Raw genomic sequence first — 12376 nt, forward strand, 5'->3', positions numbered from 1 at the left:
GCGGTGGTCGCCGCCTCTGCAGGTGGCCTTCCGGAGCGGTCTCCTAGAACTGGTCTACGTCTAGGACGCGTATGTCACACTGTGAGAAATGCTGCAGTTTTCCTTTCACCCGGGAGAATGCAAGCAAGTTTTACCTGACTTATTGTTAAATATTTAATAGCCCCCAGCTATTGACAGGCTCCGGCCTGTTGCGAGGTTAGGGAAGCAGACAGGTTCACAAAGGAAGTGTCTCTCTGAATAAGCCGCTGCAGTAGATGAGGAGTTTCTTGTTCACAGTGATTGCTTTGTTTACTCGCTATATGCACACCGAGCCAGAGAATTGGAACACCAATATCGCCGCGTCATCAAACCTCAGAAACCTCTCGCGGTTGCGTTCTCGCTTCCCGAGCACGGGGTCCCACGTTCGATTCCCGGCGGGGTCAGGGATTTTCACCTGCCTCGAGATGACTGGGTGTCTGTCTTGTCCTCACACTTTCATTATCATTCATGAAAGTGGCGAGTTTGGACTGAGCAAAGGTTGGGAATTTGTATGCCCTGATAACAGCGCAGTTGATCGCCCCGAAACCCAAACATCATCATCATCATCATCATCATCAGAAGCCTCGTCGATGGATTAACTGGTTTAGTTTGTAACTAACTACTGTCTGCATGCAAACATGCCTGACCAGAATACGTCCCTTTTTCGTGCATTTCTGCCTAGTTGAAGTCGCCATAAACACGCTGTTGCCATTAATGTGGCTTCTCTACTCGAAATCTACTATTTCTTCTATTACATCATTGAAATAATTTGATGAGTTTTCTCCAAATTCGTATTGTAGACTTTTGCACATGCCACGTGACGTGTTGTTGCCCCATTACGTAGATAATATCGAGGAGAGCTCTCTACCCACGCGAAAGTGAAATTCGCTGTGCATTGCGAGAGTTTAGTTGTACTAGTGGTACTGACACTGACACAACGGTAGCGAAACACGATAAGGCTTTTGTTTTTAATATTTAAAAAAAATGGTTCAAATGGCTCTGAGCACTATGGGACTCAACTTCTGAGGTCATCAGTCCCCTAGAACTTAGAACTACTTAAACCTAACTAACCTAAGGACATCACACACATCCATTCCCGAGGCAGGATTCGAACCTGCGACCGTAGCGGTCGCGCGGTTCCTGACTGTAGCGCCTAGAACCGCTCGGCCACTCCTGCCGGCTTTACATTTCACTCTCATCTAGCAACAGCAGCTTAAAACTGGGCTAAAGTAAGGCATTATTCTTTTTAGCAAAAATATCTCAGCAATCTGGAACGTGAGCAGAGGCAATCCTGCATTGGGAACATTTGCGAGGGCATTTCCAATCCGGCAGTTCGCTTGAAAACTCAAGAGAAATTTCGCTAAAAGCTCAATCGGACTGGGGGGATTCGTGTTGTTTCAATTTTTATCTGCGTACCTAGGACAAGTTATCCATTGCCCCGGCTAAAAATTAGAATAAAATAGTGTGTGTGTGTGTGTGTGTGTGAGTGTGTGTTTGTGTGTGTGTGTGTGTGTGTGTGTGTGTGTGTGTGTGTGTGTGTGTTTAAGTGTGTGTGTTCACGTGACCAGGCGTTGTGTTCTGTGATTCTGCATCTGTGTAGTTGATATAATCAAATACAGAAAACAGCTTCAGGGGAACAGTAGGTGTCGTTGTTCTCTCTACTGTGACACATCAACTACAAACCTTTCTCTAAATATACTAACTACAGGAAGAGAATCATTTACTGCCTAGTTGTCAACATCCGGTTCTTTCTTTTTTGCCTAGGTCATATTTGCATTATTTATATGGCTGCGTAACATTTCTCAGCGCAGCCAACTTCAGCTACAGGGAACTCAATTTTCAGGTTTTCCTTAGCAAACAAAATTCAGACGTGTTTCCACAGTTAAATTCTCACATCAGATCACAAATGAGTGACAGATGTACTAGTGTCAAGGGCGGTGAGATGCAAATGAAATTGTTAAAACTGAACAAAGCTCCAAAGCCCTATGGTAACCCTTCCAGATGCTGAACAGGATTAATAGCTCACTTAGTCCGTCTTTTAATCATACGCAGATCTCTCGGGCGAAACACTGCCCGCGGAAGTTCGAAGAAAGCACATGTCACACCCATCTACAGGGGTAGCAGAAGTCATCCACAATACTATTGTAAATATCTTTGATATGCATCTACAGATCCTTGGAACATATTTTGAACTCAGACTTCCTGCAGCACGGGACAACAATGAATGCCTAGCGTGGCTCGCAAACCTTGACCACCTTTCGCCAAGTGATCAAACCAAACGACCAGACAATCTCACCTGTGGGGTCACTCTATTCCACGCCAATTCAAAGCCTCATATGGCCAACGCAGTCGCGACACTCCTGCAGAAATTCAAATGGGAGGTTCTCGGCCACACTCCATACAGTCCGGACCTCTCTCCCTGTGATTACGCTATCTTTGGTCCCCTTAAAAAGGCTCTGAGGGGCAAACGATTCACCTCTGACGCCGAAGTCGAGCTGTATGTCCAAAACTGGCTAACATCGCAGCCCTGGGAATTTTATGAGACAGCCATTCACCGCCTTGTGTCACAGTGGGACAAGTGTCTCAACAGCCAGGGTCAAGACTTCTAACATACTGGTACTGGTTTCTGTAATTATGCCCCCGGATCATTTCTTTTGAACGACCTTTATAACTCGCATGTTTCTCACACTACGTCCGGAAAGTCATGGTTCATGGCAATCGAGCAGCTGAAATATTTGTTGACCTCACAAATAAACTAAAGCTTCTCAAATCGGAGATTGCATAAAGCGATCTACATTTCCCTTGAAGAAATTTTTAGTAGCCAAGATCGCATTGAATACTCTTTATTCCTGACGACCTTCCCACCATTTAAGACTGTTCGCCACCGTAGCTGAGTGGATAGCGCGCCGCCTTGTTATGTCAGTGGGTCCGGGTTCGATTCCCGGCTGAGTTAGAGATTTTCTCCGTTCTCAGGGCCTGAGTGTTTGTGTTGTCTTAATCTTCATCATTTTATCCTCATCGACGCGCAAGTCGCTGAAGTGGCGTCATCTCAAAAGACTTGCACCAGGCGATCAGGTCTGCCCGCCGGCAGGCCCTCGCCACACGACATTTCCATTTACCCTTTAAGAATGTCATTTTCTGATCTTCTGTAACTTGTTGTTATACAACTCTGATATAGTTATAATGGAAGAGGACGTACAACAACAGGACTTTTGAGGATACCGTTCATCATGAACAAATAGCGCTAAACCTTTTTAAATGCTGTTTGATTTCACAAATAAATCCAGCCTTTGACGGAACAGCTATTTTTATGTTTATTCGGTGTTAGCCACGGCTGAAGTGATTATACTGATATGATCGCCTAAGAGATATTTCTGCTTTACGTTTGGTTGTTGCTTGTCTGGATGGATCACGAAAAAGCTCTAGTGACGTTCGAGAAGAATATGTTGTGAAGAGGAAACAGCCCCATACCTCCCCTCACTGCCATCAACATTAATGGCTGGAACATATTACGCTTCGGTGCTTATTACAGTCAACTGTGCTCAACAATTGATCTATAGAAATTAAGGACTAATATTAGTAGGGAGAAAAGCTGCAATGCTCTAAAATAACAGAAACCTTAATAGGCAACTGAATGTCGGGGTGTCCTGGGTTAGTAACATCATACGAATTTTAATGAATGAACTACAATGACATCTGTGTTTGTACAACATCCTGTTTTGAAATGTGCTAGAAGAATCAGTATAATGTGATAATGTCTTTCCTGCGCTTCCGACACCTTTCGTGAACGGAGGGCGAAAAGGACAATTGCTGGTACGCCTCCATTTAGAGGATGGTAAGATAATGGGTCAAATGGCTCTGAGCATTATGCGACTTAACTTCTGAGGTCATCAGTCGCCTAGAACTTAGAATTAATTAAACCTAACTAACCTAAGACATCACACACCTCCATGCCCGAGGCAGGACTCGAACCTGCGACCGTAGCGGTCACTCGGTTCCAGACTGTAGCGCCTAGAACTGCACGGCCACTCCTGTAAGATAATATCAGACAAGTAAGCTTTTCCGTAATCACATTTTTGTGGAGGTTGTCATGAAACAATCTTCACGCAAAAGATTACCGTGATCAGATACTTAATAGTATTATAAAACTCAATGTCGTAAAAAATATATGTTCGTCAACGCTTTTATATTATTTCCATGCTTTGCATTTTGGTCGTTTAAATTTTTGCTGGGGTGTATCGAACATTACATTCCAATGTGTGAAAAAGACATTTTGTTAGAAAACGATTTAATACGACCATAAGTAGTTATAAATATTAAACTTAAGTAAGTAGAAGTTATTTATCTTACTACTAAGTTTTCCTGACAGTAGAAAGTTGACTCAAATAAGCAAAAAATCATAATAAAATCATTATGTTAAAGGAATGAAATTTTCACTCTCGGTCCAGCACACAGTTTTAACCAGCCAGGAAGTTTCATCTCAGCCCACACTCCGTTGCTGAATGATAATGTCAGTCTGGAAATATCCACCAGGCTGTGGCTCAGCCATGTCTCTGCGATATCCTTTCTTCCAGTAGTGTTAATACATCAAGTTTTGCAGGAGAGTTTCTGTGAAGTTCTGAAGATAGAAGATGGGGTACTGGCCGATGTGTAACACTGAGGACCGGTCGTGAGTCGACCTTGGGTAGCTCATTCGTTACAGTAATTACCCGCGAAGGACAAAAGTCCCGAGATCGAGTGTCGATCCAACACGCAGGTTTCATATGCCAGTAAGTTCTATTATGTTAAAGTTTTCAACACAATAGGCCTATATAAAGAAACAGGTTTAACATGTAGAAAAAGTGTGTAAAGAGATAGTTCATCTCTATGTGGGCACTATTCTCCCGGGTCCAATTATCACAAGTGTGGCACTGAATCCAGTCATCTTGTGACGAAGAAGTTGGACCAGAGAAATTAAACGTTATCATTAACCTATGATTTATGATCGATCTATCTTGATCATATGTACGCTCAGCAGTGATGGAAGCGTTGAGTGTCTTGAAAATCATTGGATGGTCCAGACACTTTCGTTCAGTAGCAGAACATCAGTGCACTTGGAAACGGTCTCTGTCAGTGATATTAGACATATCTTAGAAATGGCCAAATTTACCAATTCAGATACATCGTTTAGGGCAATTTTCAGCTTTGAATATTATCGCATCCAGCTTGAGCACGCCTCATCTTTCTCACTAGGTTCCTTAAAAAGTTTTAGCCACATCAGAATGCCCTCGGTAGTTGTCCATCCCTTCCGTTGAGCATCAAATCCTTCCTTCCGGTGCATTCTTTTTCGAATCATTATCTTTTTGGCACCCGGAAACACTAAAAATGCAGGTGGAAGCATGTACCCAGAGGTAATGATAGAGAGTAACAGGGGGAGGGGGGGGGTACCCGTTTCTTTCTGTTAAAGTTAGTTTCTCTACTTGACTTTCCTTTTCACAGACATGACTTAAAGCCTGTTCATATGGACGCGAATTACGTCCGTTTTATCCACGTTGAAAATCTTTACGTGATTGACTTGAGCTTGTCCATCCACCCAGCTACTTCAGGTCAACTGGTTGCTTGCTGAAACATTCTCCTTCCTAAAAACTAGTGGACGGAGCTACTCTCAGGCTTACGTTTTCGTGTATTTTCATACTTACAGTAAAAGTGTTTACTCGCCTTCATTTTTGTCTTAGTGGACCTATGCTTTATTGTTGTACTGTACAATATATTTTACACTAGATTGAAGAAGTCTTTACTCAAAAGTATAAGCTGGATATCTAATTTTTTAACATGATCACACAGTTTCGTTTGCTGTGCATCACTGAACGTTCTCATAAGAAGCTTATCTACGTTTCTAAACAGATAAGCCGGTGCACGGTCCCAATTGCAGGCTGCTTGTCTAGCGGCTTGCTGGCGCAGTATTTCATACGGCTACTGACTGAAATTAGAAATTTAAAATGCTGTCTTAATTTACTCATTAATAAATACAATCTCATATTAAAGCTTCATCACAGTAAGTGAAGTACCTCAGTTAGAAACTGTGTATATATCTTGATTCATGGCGCGCAAATTACCCGGATTATATCCAGTGTTTGATAATAAGAGCACTAAGCAAATTGCAAAAGGCTTTCATATATTTTCAAGCCATTAACAATTTTTTCTTGCTGACAAGAGGCCGCCCCCCACCTTTCCCACGAATAACACAAAATGACGAAAGAAGGAAAGTTTATTTTTCAATACATTTTCGCTGTTCATCTAGTAAAACTGTAGCATCGGGTATGGCGATTTAATTTATTAATTATTTGCTGTGAACTCTGTTTTCTTAACATTTTTCAAATATTATCCACTGAATGTGAATGCCAACTTACATGGTTCAAATGGGTCTAAGCACTATGGGATTAACATCTGAGGTCATCAGTCCCATAGACTTAGAACTACTTAAACCCGACTAACCTAAGGACATCACACACATCCATGCCCGAGGCAGGATTAGAACCTGCGACCCCAGCAGCAGCGCGGTTCCGGACTGAAGAGCCTAGAATCGCTCGGCCACAGCGGCCGGCTCCAACTTATATAACTGTACTACAGACAATTAGTGAGATATGCTGTTCCGTACATGGGAGTTCGATTCTTGAAAAAATCGAAGGTGAGAGGTTTACTGGTTATTTCCTAAAACAGATATTGTAGCCACCTCCTTGTTTTTCCCTAAAGCTGTAATTCTATCATTTAGTGCACTTCTTGGAACTGAAAATTTTTCATTCATTTTCCTGGTTGTCATTTCAAAAAGTCTGACTTATTTTACGACTTCTTTCACATTATTTTCATTCCATTTTATGTCATGGCTTTCTGTTAGTTACCTTTCAAAGGAAAATCGTAAAAATTCAAGTATTTTGCTATATTATCTGTTACAACCATAATTAGCTTAGCCCAAATATCCCACTGCGGTAGTTTAGGATTTCCATTATTATCACTTAGGCTGTGCATTGTCACAGCCTAAAATGTAAAGAATAATATTGCTTGTATGAAAGATACAAAAAATGCAATATTAAATACTAGGAAAAAGACAGGACACTCCACATTTAAGCACGTGAACCGAGGAACTCAATAGAAACAGCTAATAAATTGTTGTTTTGATGCAAAAACAGGAGGGCGTTCGTGTTCCTTGAAACTTCATACCGAAGTGGGCGAAAAGTTCTGCCACTAGCGTTAGAATTTGGAAACAGCTCCTGTCCGAGACAATCCACTTTCCAACAACGCCTGACCTTCCCCTAAGGCCGAATGCTCTTAATTCTGATTTCATGTTATGGTTTCGCAAAACATGTGTGAATCCAGGTAAAAAGTTTCTTTGGTCGTCTTGGAATTTGCAGCCTCAAAATATTCTCACTAAGCCTTTTCGAACTTCACCGTGTTTCCTTTTAACGCCATCCGCGGAACAATGTTGAAAATTTTTGTAACGTCTTAGCAGTAACTAATCAAATCTGTGAGGAACAGCAGTATCTTTCATTCGAGACCTATAGTTCTCCCGTTATTCAGCTCTGCCAATGTACTCTACCTGTCGAGAAACAGTAATCGGTGGACGAAGGTTAAGTAAGAGGCTTTCAGTAGTATATCAGTGTCAGTTCTGGGTCAGATAATGCACTTATCTCAAGATCACCATCCGCGCATCTGAGGCAATTGCGTGAGCTATATTCAAGGTCAGTATGTAACTTGATACATGTCACGTGTCAATATCAGCCCCCTTCACAATAAATTACCGTAATTAATGATCCAAAATAATTAATTAATGCAGACTTTTGGGGTAGTTTCTTTAAACACTTCAACATATGACGATCTCAAAGTGCTGTTTACAATGTTGGTCACTTGTTGCCCATATTGTTTCCAATACACTGAAAAAGTTTCGCAGGGAAGCCTTTACACATCCTCCATACAGTCCCAAACCCTCCTAATGTGATTTTCATATTTTTGGAGAACTGGAGAGAGATATTCCTAACAGTCTATTTGCTTTGGATGACGAGGTGTTCGGCCAGGTACAATCACGGTTCTGTAAGCAAGCACAAACATTTTTTCATGAAGGCTTTGGCCGTCTTATATCACAATGGGATAAATGTGTTAACAATTACGGCGATTATTTCTGAAATAATTAATAGTTTACTTACTTTTTCCAACACGTTTTCATTTGACTGCTCTTATAGGTCACACAATCCACTAACAGGAAGTAAAGAGTATGAGTTTGTGCAGTGTGTATGCTATATACTCTAGTCGGAATCCGATATCGTGGAGATACTATACAAATCACAGTGTAACTATAGGGGTAGTAGCAAGAGTTCGTTGTGACTATTGCTCTGGAGAACTATTAATCTGAGTCCCTACACTGTCGCCAACAATAAAGTGTATATGGTTCAGTGTTTAAAAAATGAATTAGGATACATACAGTGGTATTTAGACAAACATATTTTTAATAGATCGCACGAGAGTGAAATGGAAGGAGGACCGATTGAAATAGGTTTCCCAGCGGTTTGTATCTACTAGGGAATTGCTGAGGATGGATGGTTGCTGTAGGGTTTTGATACAGATAACTTCATCGTGTTTCACATACACAAATAGACTTCGTGGATACTGGGTGGCTCGTAATAATACAATTAAATAGAACATTCTGAACATTCTTTATTAAGTACAACGAAACTTCTCTTTGTTCGCCAAACACGGTTGTGGCTATGAGACTTCAGAATCAGATTTGCGGTTCAGAACGCACTACATGAACCACGATCACTGAATGGAGAATTGATAAAGGTTCAGAATGGCTGTAATGTGTCCTCACTACAGTCACTAGAGAACACAAGTCCACAGACACTTGTTGACACAGTTTTGTTAGTGTTGGGGCGTAGCCGTAGTTCACACGTGACAGAAGTCTCTTTACGATCTGTGTTACAGCGAGTAGGCAGCAGAACGACGTTACTCCGACAGGAAGTTTCTCTAAGTCGACAGGATCTGACCTTGAACAGAAATGCCCTCCTGGCCTCAGGGCAGAAGCGTGGCGGTGGCGCCTCGCAACTACGGGACGCACAGCTTCTTCTTAGTGTCTCATTGGCGTCTCGTGATACCACATTGCTGTGCAATATCTCTGCGGTAGTCGATACTCCTTGAGCCGCTCTCGATATTCGACGAAACCGCATTCCTCTCCCCAAACATCCACTGCAACATCTGGTATTGGAATGGAACACGACGGCCGGGGGAGGGGACGGAGAGCTGACGCACTTGCTGAGTCAGGTGCCGGTACTTAAGTGGGCGCCGAGCATCCACCCACACCCTGGTATTCACCCTGCATGTGACTGGAAAAGCCGACTGGGAAACCAACCACAGGGTGCTCTTCGACGACCGTAGCCACATAGGCAGACGATGCAACAGTCAGGCTGCTGGAGAAATCTGGGTCCTCCAGGGTGTCGCTGAGCGACCTGGTGCGACCCCATTGCTGGCTGCGCCACAGGCTGCAGAGACAGTCATGCTGCCGGAGGCGACGTCTGCCACTTTGATGTTGGCTGCTGCATGCTATGGCTATGTGCTGGATCTGTGAACAAAATGGGGATGACAGAATCTCTTGAATGGGTTGACCGAAGCTGTTTCCGATGCTGCCTGTGCAACCGCATCGGTCTGGGAATAATGTAGGTGGAACGGGCCAACATCTGTAACGCTACACCTTTTCTCCTTCTGCGACCCCTGACAAACACACGAAAAAAGTATTGGAATTCTGGTGCCAAAACTGTACTTGAAAGGAGAAACATAAGGTCTCTGCAGTGGAAATAGGAAATGGAAAAGAGTCCTATGACGTTGGCCATGCTGGAGGCCCACTGGTAATTTTAGTTTTCTGTGCAGGGAGTGGCACGTCCGAAAAGCTTTAAAAGCCTGGTTTTGTATGTGGGTGGCTCGCAATTTATCCATCTGTGATTTGAAGGTCCTCGCAAAGCATTCGGCTTCGCCATTCGACTGCGCATGAAAGGGCGCCGTAATGGTATGCAGAATACCGTTGTCTGCACGAAACTATTCAAACTCTCGAGATGTGAACTGCAGCCCATCATCCGACATGATCACCTGAGTTAAGCTGACTGATGTGGTAGACTTCATTGGGACGATGAAGGGAAACTAGCTGTACGCATCGGCAACCGTTTATCTGCCTATGTTCCAGTTTGGCCCAGCAAAAATTATGTGCAGGAGTTGCCAAGATACATATGGAGGTGGCCACTCAAAGTACTGCTGCGGAGGAGTGGATTGATACTCTGCACACAATGCACACTGTGAATCCATTCTTGGCCATGTACAGTGGCGCCTTGCCAACTGATTTGTGTTGATAATAACCCAATGTCTTTGGTGCGACAACCAAGGATCTTCCACTGGAGAGACCATGTCTCTTTCATAGCAACTTCTAGTGTGCGAGGACGCACACCTGCACACGTATGGCACATCGATGAGCACAATAGCGACGAACCACCGGGTGGAGGATCTCCTTCAGACTCCACGGCCATCCACAACGAACAAATGCGGGCATCATGTTCATCGCCGAGTCTCATGCCGTCTCCTGTGCCACACATTGGAAGCTGAACGGAAAATCTTGTTGTGTCCGGCTTGTTAGACATTGAGATGGATAGCAATAATGCAGTTAATTACAACACCCTGAATAAGTAATACTTTATTAAGAGCAATAGAACTTATCTCTGCTCGCCAGGTTCGTCTGTAGCGATGAAACTCCACACGTGGTCTTGCGGCTCAGAGAACATTAAATGAGCCACGATTACTGAGTGTCGAATTGATTCAAGTTCGGAATGGCCATACTCTGGCTTCACTACAGCCACTAGAAAACGCAAGTTCGTAGACCATTGTTGACACAATTCCAATAGCGCTGGCGTGTAAGCACAGTTCACAGGGCGTGGAAGACGCTTCACCCCCCCGACAGTTGACACGGGATGTGTCACGTCGAGCAGGCAACGCAACGACGTTACTCTGATAGGAAGTTTCTGAATTGGGCAGGATCCGACTTCGAACAGTACTGACCTCCTGGCTTCTGGCGACGCTCCTTCTGGACAGAGGCGCGGAGGTGGCGCCTCGAAAGTAGGACAGGGGGCGGGAGGCACAGCTTCTCCTAAGCATTTCATTGGCGCCTCGCGATACCGCTTTGCTGTGCAGTGTCTTCTTGCGCTGCTCTTGATACTCGACGATACCGCAAGATCCACTACTGTTCTGTTACAGTATTTGTGATTAACCACTGGATATTTACCGCTGGGACTTTACTACTCGTGTTGCGCATGTTCATCAAGTTCGTCTCTCTGTCAGAAGACTTCTCGTGATTTTATCAGCAGTAGTGTCAATGCGTGATCCATGTACATCATTTTTTCTTTACATTTCGTTTTATGGATTCATTCCACTTTATAATGCTTCGGATGGTTACTCCCAAATATTTTACAGTTCGAAATACATATTGTAGACAGTTATGGGAAAATACCACAACACTCAGAACCCAAGCATAATCTGAAAAATCACATACCATTAATCCAACATCGATAATAAAAAGAACTGAGTATAGAGGAATTGGAACATCTCAGAAGTTTGTCCCTCTACATATTCTTGTGTTTAAAATCGCAGTTTGTGTTACTGTAGCAAACAGAATCCGGGAGTCACAGGGTTAACACACTGGACTCAAATGCAAAGTCATCCGGTTATATCGATTTAGGTTCACCATGGCGATTGGAAACAGTAAGAAGGTTCAAATGGATGTAGGTTGTGGTAGTTACGTAGAGATCACGAGCCTTGACCATGAGAGACTTGCATGGAGAGCTGCATCAAATCAGTCCTCAGATTGAAGACAATAGCAACAATAACAACAACATAGTTTCCTCACATTGATTAGGAGGTACGTGGGGATGGCTTCTATGAAAAGAACGGTTGATTTACTTCCCCCGAACCTTCCCAACTCGATGTTATGCTACGTCCCTAATGATCAAGACATCGACGAAAATTTCAATCTTTATCTTCTTTGCATCCTTTATTCCACGTTATATGGAAATAACATTCACATCTAAATTACACAAGAAAGCAAGCAGTGACGCTGTATTAAGCATCATAGCTTTTAATGTCTTTATATTTACGTCAGACATACTACTGAGTTGGAAATATTTGTCATAATAGCTTAGCAATTATAGAATGTTAACGCTTCTAAAGAACAAATTAAGCACTAGCTACATGAACCAATATTCATACTTTCTGATCACGAAATTCCAATAAAATGGTTAAACAAATTATCTGGCCATACATGGTTGTTTGAATGTTACCAACTGTGAAGTAGCCAATA

At 43.0% G+C, this 12376-nt stretch overlaps 1 long non-coding RNA gene across 1 annotated transcript in view; it reads right to left on the reverse strand.

Annotated features, from left to right (window-relative positions):
- Positions 1-8685: 8685 nt before the first annotated feature.
- LOC124615522 overlaps positions 8686-12376 on the reverse strand; it is a 40181-nt gene continuing 36490 nt past the window's right edge. Inside the window, exon 2 of the long non-coding RNA XR_006979798.1 lies at positions 8686-9604. This is a non-coding gene — a long non-coding RNA (uncharacterized LOC124615522). The remainder of the gene's footprint in view (positions 9605-12376) is intronic.

Source organism: Schistocerca americana, chromosome 1, assembly GCF_021461395.2.
Source record: "Schistocerca americana isolate TAMUIC-IGC-003095 chromosome 1, iqSchAmer2.1, whole genome shotgun sequence".
In the NCBI taxonomy this organism is placed as follows: domain Eukaryota; kingdom Metazoa; phylum Arthropoda; class Insecta; order Orthoptera; family Acrididae; genus Schistocerca; species Schistocerca americana.